Source organism: Diorhabda sublineata, chromosome 9 (assembly GCF_026230105.1).
Source record: "Diorhabda sublineata isolate icDioSubl1.1 chromosome 9, icDioSubl1.1, whole genome shotgun sequence".
In the NCBI taxonomy this organism is placed as follows: Eukaryota; Metazoa; Arthropoda; class Insecta; order Coleoptera; family Chrysomelidae; genus Diorhabda; species Diorhabda sublineata.
In genome coordinates this window covers 18419838-18435011 of record NC_079482.1, presented here as the reverse complement: position 1 = coordinate 18435011, position 15174 = coordinate 18419838, and the positions used below count along the sequence as shown (strand labels likewise).

The window sequence follows — 15174 nt, the reverse complement described above, 5'->3', positions numbered from 1 at the left end:
AATCGACTGATATGATAAAAACTTATATAAAAACAAACATCAAACGAATTCCGGGTATATCAAACGTGCCGTATTTTAGAATTCCACTACAACCTGACTCGACCGGCTCCAGGGAAAATATCGCGGACTTGTTCGTAACCTTATATTATTTTGACCTAGGTTGCAGTCACAAACCGACCCATGAAGGTAAAATGTTGTCAAAGTGAAATGAGCGGGTAATAGAGTCAATCTAGTTACGCCAATGCAAATATATATTTGATAAATGAAAAGTATCATAAAATAGAATGTATTCATTTATAAACAATGCAAATTATCCATAACTATATATATTTTAATGATTTATAGACTTTGTGCGAGGCAAAATGTATAGTTGTTAATAACTATTCACTATAATTTTTCAATTTAAAGCAAATGGCCTTGAAACCACAGGAAGATGAATATTTTGTAACCTTTGATATTGAATATTTTACAAAGGAGATAGGAGATTTCACGACATGAATCTAAAATGAAAATGTATACAAGTGAAAATAGTTTATTATTTTCCATTTCGAGGAGGATGACAGATTTTTTATCAATTTGAAAGAAATGTTTTTACTTAACATACATAGAGTGTCGGAAAACCAAATGGTGAATTATAAATGGTACAGGTCCGTAATATCTTACAAATCCACAACAGAATCGGGAAATGAACCGTTGTGCAACCAATAGTCTTTAATCATGTTCCAGTTTTAAGGCTTCACATTACCTCCAAAAATAGCATCATTTTGGAAAAATTATTTTTTTTTTCAAACTTCTACTTATACCTGTGCCCATACCAGATCAATCAACTTTTCGTAATGATTTGGTGGAGAAGTAACCACCGTCATTCCACGATTTTCTGCAATTTTATATTTTTTGAATTTCTCTTTATGAAGGGAACACATAGAATACAGTTATTTTCTCACATAACCGGGATGGAATTTGATATCCTCCGAGCTTAGCCCATTCTGTAAATATTTTTCAAACACTTGGTTGTTAGCAATTTTTCTAAAAGTTTCTTACATTATCCATTACGGTCATACAGTTCTGAGGAAAAACATTTGTTCGAACTATTCTTCAAGAACATCAGCATTCATATCTTCATTGTAATTACCGGAACGAGTATATACAAAAGTCAATAAACCACCTTCAATAAAACCGTTTGAAATATAAATGTGTACTATCATCAGTCTGCGCCCCTTTTACCAATGATGGATTTAAACTAATGGATAAATTATTTGGAAAAGCCTGTCTTCGACTTGTATCAGTATCATCTTGACAAAACTATATGCGTTTTAATGATTCAAATTCCATCTAAATAAAATATATTTTTTCTTTGGCTTTAATTTCCTCTCCAATATCCCCTATTTCTATTAAAATGGACTTTCCGGAATGCGTGCTCCAGAGAAAAACTATTAATTTTAAAAGTTTCCACAGTTCTGGGTAATCCTCATGATATCGAACCGTGACAAGAACTTTGTCTACTGTAGAAAATTTTTTTTAAAGAACAACGGATGTACATTCCTTCGAAGTCTTTCTTTCAAATTATTTTCTACTCGAAATTTTGATTTTCCTATAGCTTTACGTGGTGTTTGAAACTCGTCAGATTTCTCTTCTGTTTTATCAACTCTTTTACATAAATTTTAGTCTGTAAATGATTCTAAACAATTTAATATTGTTTTATCATTAACTGTTAGATACCCTGCAAGATGCAACTTAACTAAACTTTTAAGAATACACAAAAAATAAATGGTTATTAATATCCAATAGATTTCTTTTAGAATTAAAAATAAGTATCACATGTTTGTCTTTTGAAACTGATGCTGCTTAACTTTATTAGTTTGTGGGGATCAAGAATTCTTCAAAGATATTATGCTGAGTGCAGAAAACTTTAATCACTATTTACCAGCAACTCTTGCGATTTATAACAAAGAAAAAAATGAAAACCAATGGTCATCTTGGATTATTTAATTAGCAAAATTTCAGTAACTCAAGAGTTCAAAAGATTTTGATAAATCGTTACGATTATCTATACTTCAAACATTTGTTTTTAAACTTTATCAAAAACAGTTTATAAAAATATTTGATATTAAGAAATGTTAATTATTTTGTACTACCTATATATTTTAATAAATAACGGTAATGTTTATATGTTTATATATACTCCACTCACTGTCAATTGGTCTCATACAGAAAATAAAAAATAAAATTAAAAAGAATTTTTATCTTTTTGTTTTATGTCATCTGAAATCGTAATCGCGCTTACAGATTTTTCGAAACTAAAACACTACTAGTGTGTGGTTAATAATAAATTGTGATTGTAACCTCAAAAATAGTTTGGGAATTGAAAAAAAAAACAATTAAAATGTAAAAAATCCCTTACTGGATGTTAATTGGAAAGTAGGGTTGGGGAAACTTTGCCTCTTAGTTGGGAAGAGTTTTCTTTTATTTTATTTTTTTTTGTTTGTACCCCGTAAAACATTACCTTTAATATGAAAAAAAATTATTTTCGTTTCATAAGAAGCAAATTATTTTTTTTCTCTTAAAAATATATTCTCTGTGCAGTTTTTTTATTATTCTTTATATATCACATAAAGTGGAAATAAGTTTAGCTACTGGGTAATGCAAGTTCGATAAAAATAATTGAATTGCATCTCAAAAATTTGTCATTTTGTTACCAATTCAGTGGCCGACTACTAGCCAAGGGGTTTCTATAATTTGAAACATTCTATTTTTCTGTATTTTATATATTATTCACTTTGTATATATTTTATTATGTGAAATTATCTAGGAAAAAAAAGTTGATTTCGTAAAAATACTGTCTAAAACATTTTATGTATCTTCATCAGAAAATTAATTAGAATGTCAAATTAATCCCGGTACAATAGCCAAAATAATTATTTTGTTCAATTCGGCTTTTTTATTATAATTATAAGGTAAAATATTATATTTTTATAATTTGTTTCCTCTTTTATACACGTTAATTTCTCGAAATATCCATTCAGATGTTACAATTCCAATTAACTATTATTCCAAGAGAATTTTTAAAATGGTAGATACAGCCATTGTATTTTCATAGAACGTCTGCTGGTTTATGTCTCTAGGTAATGCTTGTCTGTTTCCCACAGAGCAAAAAATTAATGATTCTATAAATCTCAGGAACTAGCCCTCATATTTTTAGATACCAAGCTTATTTTATTTAGAAATTAGAACACTGCGGCGCCATGTGTTAAATCTAGTTTTCCGATACGTAGAGATGGGAAAAGCAAATGTTATTTTAGCAAATTACACTAAAGCCAAAATAAAACTGGAAAATACAGAAACTCAATTTGTTTAACTGCTGTATTAGGTAAATTAGCATCTCCTATCGATGGTTGTCGCCCGAAACTTAGATATTAATATTAGTTAGGTTCCTATATAATTAAACTCCAAGTCATAGACAAATTTTTTGTTATCAACCTGTCTGGTTATCTTGACCAAAAAAGAGTGGAGTATATTGTTTGGTGTTGTATTTCTGGATTACATTACTCTGGATTACTTTGTATTTTATTTGATGTGTACAGAATTAGTTTGGATTATAATACTGCACCTTTTGAAGCAGCTTGTTATTACTGAGAAAATAAGCAAAATAGGAAAATAATACTATAATGGTGAAAAGGTCTCATGATTATAAGGCCAAGCTAAGTTCGTCTTTTAGGATGGGTAGAGTTATTCTGACATCAGCGTATGATTATCTTGGACTAATTCAGATAGAATTATCTTATTTGCGGATTTGGATTATTTTTTAATTAGATTATTAAGGATTGTTTTCAATTGTACTTTGTCGGAATTATACGAAATTAGGTAGAATAAGAATGCTGGAAACCAAGATTATATGAAGTGTTTTTGAATGTGCTGGACTAAAATAGAAAAAATTTCATAACTTCATAACTAGGATTATAAGGTTAAGTTACATTCGTTTTTTTTTTCGACTGTACTAGGTTATCTTTAATTGAGCTTGACTGGGTTATCCTAAATTAAACTGGAATGGATTAATTAATTCTGGACTGGATAAGATTATTCTGGATTATAGAGTATGATTTGTATTTAATTCTAATTGTAATGAATTGGATTGTATTAGAATACCATTTTTTGGAAACCAACTTGTTAAGTTTTAGAGGAAATCTTGCTATCGGAAATGGATGACGAAGGTGTTTCCAAGTTGCCGGTAATCTCTGGCTATCGTCCCTTGTATTTAGACAGTTTGGATGTTCATCTATTTCGATAGCTACTCGAATAATCCTGGACTTGAAGGAGCTGAGCTGGGTGATAGTTTTGGTTCTATTGAAATAGATTATGTTCCGGTATGGACACTATGTGGGGAAGAGTGGAGGAAATATCGGAATTAGTGACAGACAACAAGTGTTTCTTAGCTCTGACGGAAATACCTTGATTTGTCTGGCCAATATAGGAACAGGATTTCATACAATCTATGGTGTGAGAGTTTCGGATTGGGTTTGAAGATTTTGCGAATACCATGGGGTTTGAAGATTCTGCAAATTTTGATGTAAGGAAGGGATACCCTCAGTTGATCTTTCAAACCAATGGAGGAAGATGTAGGAGCTCGAGATGAAAATTTGTGGATGTTTCTAGAAATTTGAGATTTGTCGTAACAATTCCTAATCAATGTTTGTCTCAAAAAATTGATTTCAGATGGTCGACTGGATTCGTCAGTCAACAAGATGGATCGTGATACGAGCTCATATACAACTGTATCCAACTGTATCGAAACGAACACAACACGAATAAAAGCAGTTATAAATTAAAAACAACTGAGATTTATATATATTCAAAATAAGACTTCTTCGGCATGGTGGCAGCCCCCAACTGGATTCCCTGATGTTGGAGTTGTATTTGTTAATTTGTTTTGAAAGACTGAAATAAGTCGAAACGTTAATTTCTATCTGTCTTTCAAAAATTATTTAAAGAAACTAATTTTAAAATAGAAAAGACCTAATATCAAGAATATTTAAAAGTATAAATATATCAAAAGGTCTAAGAAATTAAAGAAATTTATATTTAAAACAAAAGTAGGTATGCTATATGTATAACAAAAGATCTAAAATCTATATTCGCTATAATATGGAAAAGACAAGAAGTATGTGTCTTAAATTACATGACATGACCCGTTAGATAAAACTATTCTAAGCCTTTGAGATATGGATGACGCGGAGTATGCTCGAACATCATGGATGACAATACAATTTGTTTAATTTTTTTTGTGAGATGCGCTCAAAGAACAGATACTAGGCTATGAGTGAATGCTATAGTCTGCTCGCACTATTAGAAGAAATTTGACCCATTCGGATATTTTCAAAGCAACATTCTGAGTATAAATGAGTATAAATTTGGAAATAAAAGGATTTTAGCCTTTTTCTTAAAACATATTGTACTGAAGAATCTGAGAAGGCTTGAAGATATAGAAAACCTTCTCGCCATGTCAAGTTACATCCTTGTTTCCGGTAACACATTGTCCTTTAGTAGTTCAAAAGACAAAGAGGGGATCCTTTACATACTTAAAATGATTTATACATTGAGGATAAATCCTAAGCTAGCATAGCTCATTTTATTTCTATAACTTACTATCATCGAGTTTTCACTTTTGTCTCGGCTTATCCAGACTCTATATTGTGGTACGGTACATTATCAGTAACAATATTAAGGGATGGTTAAATTGTATTGGAGCAATTTTTTGTTTTAATTGAGTCGTCATTGAAAAAATAATAAATCATAAGAAATAACTGAAGGATTTGGTATGACTTAACTTTCTCATCCTGCATGAACCAAAGGTTGTCCTTTCTCCTTTTCATAGATCTTTGTTACTATTATAAGACCAAACTTTTTGTAGAGTGTAACAACAATGGGTAGACATTTCGTTTATGTAGGTAATGAGTCGATCCTGTTTCTTGTAAAAACGTTGTCATCAATTATCTAATGTTATGTCACTTTATCAGTAATAGTTTTTATTTTACGTCATCGAAAACCTATATAAAGATTGTACACCAGTATTCTTTACCAATGCTTAACCCCAAGTGTCTAAGAGTAAAAGCTGTTTTTGTACATATCAATTTTGGATTATTTTTCGCAAAACGCTATTATCAATATCTAGTTTTTTATGGTTTTATTTATTTTGCTTGGTGCTTTTCTTTATTTTTGCCAAAGGATATAACTACGGTTTCAATAACCTAGGATGCAGACAATTTCTTTCATAACAAATTGACGTATATTTATTTACTAAGCAAAAATATAGTACTAATTTTTATAGAAAAAATTCGTACTATTGAGATATTTATGTCTAAGCATTCGAATTTGCTGAATATTTTGCCCTAATTCTAATAACCTTAACAGATACTATAGATTTCTCATTCTGTTTATGTTCGAACATTTCTTAAGTCAGTAGTGGCAGTTTTTTAACGAAAATTAGGTTTTTCGATGAGAATCAGTGTATTTGAAACCATTCAAAGATTTTCCAAATTCATTAAATTGTATTTGTGAAATGATCGTTGAAATCACTCTCCTCCAAGCTATTTCTTCAGATTTGGAAATGAGAAATAGTCACTCGGAGCTAAATCTCGAGATTACGCTGGTTGGGGGAACAATCGTTATCTAACTCATGAATTTTTGGCATGTAAACTTTAAAAAAAACGAAAGGAAGCATATTGACTGCTGTTTTGCCTCTGGTATACTGTGGTGGATACACATTTCATCTATGGATATGAAAAATCTAATAACTCTTCCATATTACAGTTGAACAACAGCAAATACTCTGAATAGTTATTATATGATTACGTTTGTGGTTGAAGGGCAAGAACTAGACCCATTCAGCCATACTAAACGCCCATGGCTTCCAAATCAGAATTTTTTGAATTGTTTCGGACGTAGAGGCGCCCATAGATGCCCTGTTGACCGAAAAAGTGTTATTTTTACAGTTATGTGGCGGAAAATTCTAAAATATAATCTCCCTAGTACGGGTGTACATTTGAAGTATATATTTAAAGAAAGCGATGATTGATTTGGATATGCATCAAATTGCAAAAACTTAGATTTTCAACAAATTAAAACGGCGATTCATAAGTTTAGATGCACTTTATTGGTCGAATATTCGACAAATATCTTATATTCATGTCAAAACTGGCATTTTTTTTCTTTTATTTAGCCTTATCGGATATTTGTTTAAATCTAAACTAGAACAAAATAATTTACATCGTAAATATTTCTGATGCATATCAGTTAAATTATCGCGTTAGGTTCACCTCTACTACTCGATAGCAGAGAGAAAATGGTAGAAAACGTTTGGCCTGAGACCCTGGTGCTGGGTTCGTACCCATGAAAAGTGATGTAATGCCTCCTCGATTTGACCTACTTCCTAGATTCTTGACACGTGTATGCTCTTCTCTCTGCTTGCCAGTTTGCCAGAGACGGAGTAGATTAAGAAAATACCGACAGTTCGATTGAAAAATCTCTCTATAAAATTGAACATGAGTTATATCAAAGACAAGCGATACATTTTGTTCAAAATGAAATATATACAACATATTAGTTTTTTTTTTGTAATCTCAGTACAGTTTGAATTGGAAACTGCAATCGTTCGTTTTTTAATATAATTAATTATATTAATATATTAATTAACAAACATTCATTCAAGAGAAATTTTCATTTTACAAGGAGAACAATAAAAACAAGAAAGCTGAATTAAGAGAATATCTGACGTTGCATCCAGATGTTGAGAATATTATTCAATTTGAATATAACCGTAGAGGAGAAAAATTGGTTCAGAAAGTTTGTGAAAATTGTTAGAAGAAAGGTTTGACAGAATATTGAGAAGAATTAGGTTGAGGCATGAAATTTACCAACACTTCTGATAGAAGATCGAAACTGAAACGCGTAGAGGTCTGTAAGCATACTACGAAAATTGAGCAAGACTCTAATTTATTCAATGATGTTGATGGATGAATCATAGTTTTAGACAGCTGGGGAAAGAAACTTGAGAAAACCAAAATAAATGGATTCACATTAAACATTTTCAAAACTAACTTACGCGAAAAATAGATATAAAATTTTGATTTAGACAAAATAAGCTATTTCAAATTAAATTCAAAAATTCCTCTACTTTTTTGCAATGAGAAGTTTATTTGGTCGGTTAGATGGAAAATGGTTATACCAGAATTGGAAAATGTCTTTTCGTAATGCTCCAGATTTAATTCTGAATATCGATTTGGTCAAAAAGCAGTATTTTAATTAGGAAAAATTATTAATTGATGCAATGATCAATCATTGCCTAAGCACATTTCTAAGTACAAAAAATTACTTCCAAATTTAATCTTAAATTTGAAAAAATTTAATTTACATAAAAAATGGTTCCTTGTTGCAATAAGGTCCAATTCTAATTTAGCAAGAAAAAAGTTTTCGTGTTATTTTGGGCGATCTCCCATTTTCCAAATTTAATTTTAATAAAAACTGAATTTCCAATTTTAATTTGGACAAAAATTGGTAGTTGCAATTCAATTCTGTCAAAATTAGCTTTCCCTGATTCGGCTTAGAAAATCAAAAAGTTTAATTTGGACAATACAGTTTTATCAAAATTTTGAACAATATGGACAAAATTATCCCTCTTTTTGTGTAAAATTTTTTAAGTCAGCCAGATTATCAAAATGGTTTTTATATATCAATTCAACGATTTTCCAAATGGTATAACATAAGAATAGCTTTTTAATTTGGACAGATATGGCTTTTCCAATAGGGCATATGCATGTATTTTTTTAAATTTTGAATTCACTCTTTAGATAGCTATAACTCACTAAAAATATATATTTTTTCATTTTTTCAATAAATACCAAATAATGTTTTAAATAATAAGTATCGATTGAATTTGGCTTGTTTTGAACGTCGTTATTGTTGCGGGCTTTAGATGACGTCAATTGCCACGTCTAGTATTTGTTTACTTAAAGTCTGATAGTAAAAGTTATGGAAAAAATGGAAAATCGTTCTATAGGTATTGTATTGTACTTGAGTGTGAAAACTCTATTAGAAGGAAACCCGATAGAGTTCAGCGACATGAGAAAACAACAATGAACTGTTCGTATTGTTCAAAGATTTTAATGATTTTACTCCTTTGACCTCAGCCAATGTAGAATCTTGATTAGATGCAAAATATGCACTCAACATGAATGCCAGAATGTCAGAAGAATAATCATAATCTAAATACGCCAACCAACACCCCGTTAGGGCCTCAATAAATCCAGGACGTGTCACTCGACAACACGACGGCCAGTGATGAAGCTTTTATTAAATTAGAATATCACAGCTTATTTTGCACTCATTAATGATCATTATATACAATTGAGAACATATTAAATGGGAAAATAATGATTTTATGATAATATTAGGACTATAATGTCTCTGGGAAAAATAATCAAGTGAATTTAAATTAATTCATATTTCCTATTATGGTTTTTCAAATTTAATTTTGACAAAAAATGGGTTTTTAGTTTTAATTTGAACAAAATTTGGAATTGAATAAGGATAGAAAATGAATTTTTAGTTTGATTTTGTTGAAAAAATGGTTTTAATTTAGAAGAAAAATGAAGAAAGTTGGTTAACGTTTAGTATTGCATGGTTTATAATAAAATTGTTGAGCCTATATTATTTTACTACTCATTGAATCTTAAGAAAAGATACTGCGAGAGGCAGATCCAATTTTTAAGCAACTGTATTCTGCTTAAGAATTAGAACAAATATTTTGAACCACCGCTCAAAGTTATTCGTGAAAATTGGCCAAAGTAGTCAATTTGAAATTTGGATTGGTTATTATGCTTCTATTGGCGATCAGCCCTCGGATATTCGAAATAAATAGAAAAATAAGTACAAAAAAATAATGTGTACGGTGTTTTCAGGTGTTCATATGTTTTTCTTCTTGTATATATTTCGTTTGGTGCTATCATGCAAAGTACTTCTATTATAATATGAAGCAGCAAAAACTGCGTTCAAAGAAACAGATAACAAAGGATTCTACCGTCTGCAGTAGCGGGTCATCGTTAGAATAACTTAATTGTATTAGGCCTGTTTCATACGTATGCGATTCCCTTCGGTTCGGTTCGTTTTTGTTTGTTTTTTGGTCGCAACCGACAAATTGTTCAACGATACTTCGGTCTCTGTTCGACACCTAATAGAAACAGTACAACACCGAATATCAGATTTAAGCTGGTGTCTGGGAAACAGAAACCAATTGTAACATTCACACATGCACGGTTTGTTTCAATATCAACGCGATAGCCCCTGGTTCTAAAAGTTATTTCTGTTCAAATTAAGTGCCCATATTGTTATTCCTTTTTTAACTAACATTTAATTTTAAAAAGATTAGTGTTAATAATGCCTTTTAATCTTATTATTCTATGTGCTATGGCAGGGCTTCTTAAACTTTTTTATATAGCGACCCCCTTCAAGCTTAGGAAATTTTAAACGACCCCCTCCTCCATATAAACCTTCAGTTGAAAATCGAGGAGCGCGTTGTATTTATTATTTTAAATGCTACTTCCATATTTTCATTTATAGGCCCTTCATAACAGTTTTGCATTGCCACTTTTTTCAAAAAATAGTTATAATAAAACTACAATAGTATTTTGTATGATTTTTATTTGTATTTATATTTGTACGTAGTGTGTATACTAATTTTAAAATTTTATTTATAATGATTGAAAAGTATCAGATCTTTACGACCCTTTTTCAGTAGTCTCGCGACCCCCAGGGGGGTCGCGACCCACAGTTTAAGAAGCCCTGTGCTATGGGACAAAACGTGCCTATTGAAAAATTCATTTTTGCCTACTCTGAGATGAAGGTAGCATTATTTGGTTTTTCCATATATCTAGACAGCGTCTGCTGCATTCATTATAGATATAGGTAAAAAAAATTACCATAACTTGCCTTCTATCCATGATTATTACACCACAAATTACCACAATGCACTTAGCTTAAATAGACAAATGAAAAAAAAAACGGAACATAAAATAAACTTTGCGAAAACCGTGTATCTGTGACAAGATTTTATTCGTTTCAGGTTTCTATCGAGAACCGAATCGAAAGGAAACGCAGTTGTATGAAACAGGCCTTATAATAGACAATATTATATTGTTATAATAAAATTTTTGTATCGTAATTATATGAAAATAGATTATTAAAGCTTTCCAATTACTTTTCAATTTATTTTTTTTTTCTCTTACAACTCGTTTTTGCCATAAATAGTTAAAGTATATAAATAACTGGTACTCAGATGGGGTAAATAATTTATATTAAATTGGACGCCACCAGCTTTTTAACGAATGACGTTACAACTAATAAAAAAGGCGGAAAACCTGGAAACACCTTATGAATTAAATCAAAAATAAAAATTAAACAATATAAAACTATCCCCGGATACGATTATACAAATTAATATTTATTGCTAAAAACAATAAACAGTTTCAGCAACAAATAAATTTATTGAATAAATTCCCATTAACTGAATCTTGAACGGAGTGGGAGGTCGATAACAAATTAATTTCTTCAAAAACTTGATTGATAAATAAATTCGAAGTGACTACTGTGCCACAATACGTGAACAAAGGAATATTCAAAATGTTTGAGGAAAAACGTAACAAGTCGAATGATTTGTTACAACTTTCTATAGGATAATAGTATTTTAAAATGTTTTTTCACCTACAACCTTCGTTACCGAGGAGATATAGAATTGTTTTGCATTCACATTTTATTTGACGCAATTAATAAAATCAATAAAGAAACTTAAGATTACCACTTCTTTTATTGAATCCACCTTGCAGGCGTTCATTGAACATCATCTATTTATTACGCATTAGTTTTGTATGTATATTTTTCTTTCCATTTAATTTATTATATAAATCATTTCTAAATATAATAAATAAACTTATCAACCTATTAATCAGAAAAGCAGGACTGTTCAGAACAGAAATCAGAATTTTGTTTAATATTCAAGATTGATAATATGTCGTATCTATAACAATGACTGAAATTGGTAAGATATAATCACCGAACCAATTTTCAAAAAAATTCCGAGGTTATATCGTGAGCTTACTGCAAAAAGCCGTTAAGTCCAGCTATGTTAAATTTTCAACTAAAAATACAATTAAGTACGAAAACATATTTTGAATGTTCTGAAAAAACCCTGTAATTCCATAAAATTGTTTAATGCTGTTTTCATAGAATACCATATCCTTCAAGTCCAATAGGAAATATTTTTAAACGCCCAAATTAATCTAAGTATTTTTACCGGTTCTTGCACATCCAATGATAAAATATTTTAAAGGATTTTGCTTATACATATCAAACTGGAAAAATTGCGGATATATGCAGCAAGAATCCTGTAATAGAACTTAATATTTTTGGTATAATAACTTAAAGATAACGCTGAACACTGTAAGGTAACTTACCAAGTTTTGGCAATAAAAAATGTCGCCACTGCAAATTAAACAGCAAAAATCGTTTCAAGTCACTAAAGCGATGCTTCCAGAATTATTTTCTCAATAGTTTACCCAAAGAAGACTGCAGCAATACCAAAGCCGCTGATAAACAAAGATCCCAAAGAGATAAGACATTTATGTGTAGTACATTAGATTTGCAGTGCGTTCTCCACATACCTTTACGTGACATTAGCTCAATGTATTACAGTCTAAAGCTTTGTAATTATAATTTTACAATTTTACAAATGAGTTTTTATTATGGATGGACAGAGTAACAAGCTCTGAGATAGGAAGTTGTCTTCTAAAATATATCATGCAATTAGATCCTTAAATAAAGCAGCTCTGTTTTTATTGTGATACTTGTGGTGGCCAAAATTGTAATCAGAATATAGCCGAACTTTTTTTATACTTGATTCAGGATACAAATTTAAACACTATTGAACACAAGATTCTAGAAAGTGGACATACATTCATGGAAGTTGTCCCTGTTTACACAATTCAAGATTGGTTGAATATTTTCAAGCTAGCAAGAGCCAATCGCCTAAGAAACAAGAAGAGTTCTGCTGATAAAGTTTTCCAATTACTATTTTCCAGATTTCCAAAATATAATCAAGAATAGAAACAAGAATACTGAAGGAGAAACAGTCAATTGGTTAAAAACGAAATGTTTTAGGTACGAAAAAAACAGGCCAGGAGTAATACAATAAAAGTATGAGCATTCTGCAGATTTTAAGGACATTCATATTTTTGGCAAAGGGCGTCCAAACAAGAAATAAATCTCAAAAATATATATTCAAAAGCCATTTCCTATAACGCAGAAGAAAAAAATAATTTATTGCAGTTGTGCAAAAAAGGAGACATCCTTATTTGCAATTTTACTGACTTTTTATACTGCTAAAAATCTCAAAGTCTATTCTTTGTTTTCTTATTTTTGTATGTATATTATAATGTTTTTCTATTCATATTGATATGAACAATAGTAGAAGTATCACCATATTTCAAATTCCAAATAGAAAGTTTTTGAATTAATTTACAAATTTTTTGGAGTAAATAGAAACTTTAAAACTCAATTATATAGAAACTATAGATTTTGTAAATAACGGGTTTTTGCAGTAAGCCCATGATATATTCGTGGTAGTTAGCACAGAATTGGATATTGTTTTTATAGGCTAAAAGCGGTGGGTTGCGACGAGCGCACTTGGATCGAGCGCCCAGGCACATTCAGGCATTTCGTGCATCTAGACATCCTTATTTGCAATTTTACTGACTTTTTATACTGCTAAAAATCTCAAAGTCTATTCTTTGTTTTCTTATTTTTGTATGTATATTATAATGTTTTTCTATTCATATTGATATGAACAATAGTAGAAGTATCACCATATTTCAAATTCCAAATAGAAAGTTTTTGAATTAATTTACAAATTTTTTGGAGTAAATAGAAACTTTAAAACTCAATTATATAGAAACTATAGATTTTGTAAATAACGGGTTTTTGCAGTAAGCCCATGATATATTCGTGGTAGTTAGCACAGAATTGGATATTGTTTTTATAGGCTAAAAGCGGTGGGTTGCGACGAGCGCACTTGGATCGAGCGCCCAGGCACATTCAGGCATTTCGTGCATCTAGTGCATCTAGCGCTTACTACCTGTGTCGAATCCGAAGAATTGTTCGACGAACGCACAAGAAAATTTGATCAGCCGAAGTGAGTCCTAGAGATGGGCAAACATACGAACTTTTGAATAATCATTATCATTAAGACAAAACGAAAAACCATCAACAACATTTAAGATTTTCCAAAATCAGCAAATGTTCACTATTACATAGGTATTATATTGAACAAAAATTTTATTATAACAATATTGTCTATTATAAGGCCTGTTTCATACAACTGCGTTTCCTTTCGATTCGGTTCTCGATAGAAACCTGAAATGAATAAAATCTTGTCACAGATACACGGTTTTCGCAAAGTTTATGTTATGTTCCGTTTTTTTTTTATTTCTATTTAAGTTAAGTGCATTGTGGTGATTTGTGAAGTAATAATCATGGACAGAAGGCAAGTTATGGTAATTTTTTTTACCTATATCTATAATGAATGCAGTAGACGCTGTCTAGATGTACGGAAAAACCAAATAATGCTACCTTCATCTCAGAGTAGGCAAAAATGAATTTTTCAATAGACACGTTTTGTCCCATAGCACCGGTGTAGATTGTACTGCATAAATTAGCCGATCCACATCTTATTAACTGCTTATTTTATCAGGATCTACCTAACAAAATAATAAGAAGAATAAGATTAAAAGGCATTATTAACACTAATCTTTTTAAAATTAAATGTAGGTTAAAAAAGCAATAACAATATAAGCACTTACCTTGAACAGAAATAACTTTTAGATCCAACGGCTATCGCGTTGATACTGAAACAAACCGTGCATGTGTGAACGTGACAATTGGTTTCTGTTTCCCAGACACCAGATTAAATCTGATATTCGGTGTTGTACTGTGTTTCTATTAGGTGCCGAACAGAGACCGAAGTATCGTTGAACAATTTGTCGGTTGCGACCAAAAAACAACCAAAAACGAACCGAACCGAAGGGAACCGCATACGTATGAAACAGGCCTAATACAATTAAGTTATTTTAACGATGA

General features: G+C 30.7%; 1 long non-coding RNA gene across 1 annotated transcript; it reads right to left on the bottom strand.

The window, feature by feature from the left end:
- Window positions 1-13845: 13845 nt before the first annotated feature.
- Window positions 13846-14930, bottom strand: LOC130448686 (uncharacterized). Its single transcript, XR_008910366.1, has 3 exons — window positions 14898-14930; window positions 14606-14795; window positions 13846-14451 (listed from the first exon to the last, which is right to left on the bottom strand). It is a non-coding gene; the product is annotated as an uncharacterized LOC130448686 (long non-coding RNA).
- Between the last annotated feature and the right edge of the window lie 244 nt (window positions 14931-15174).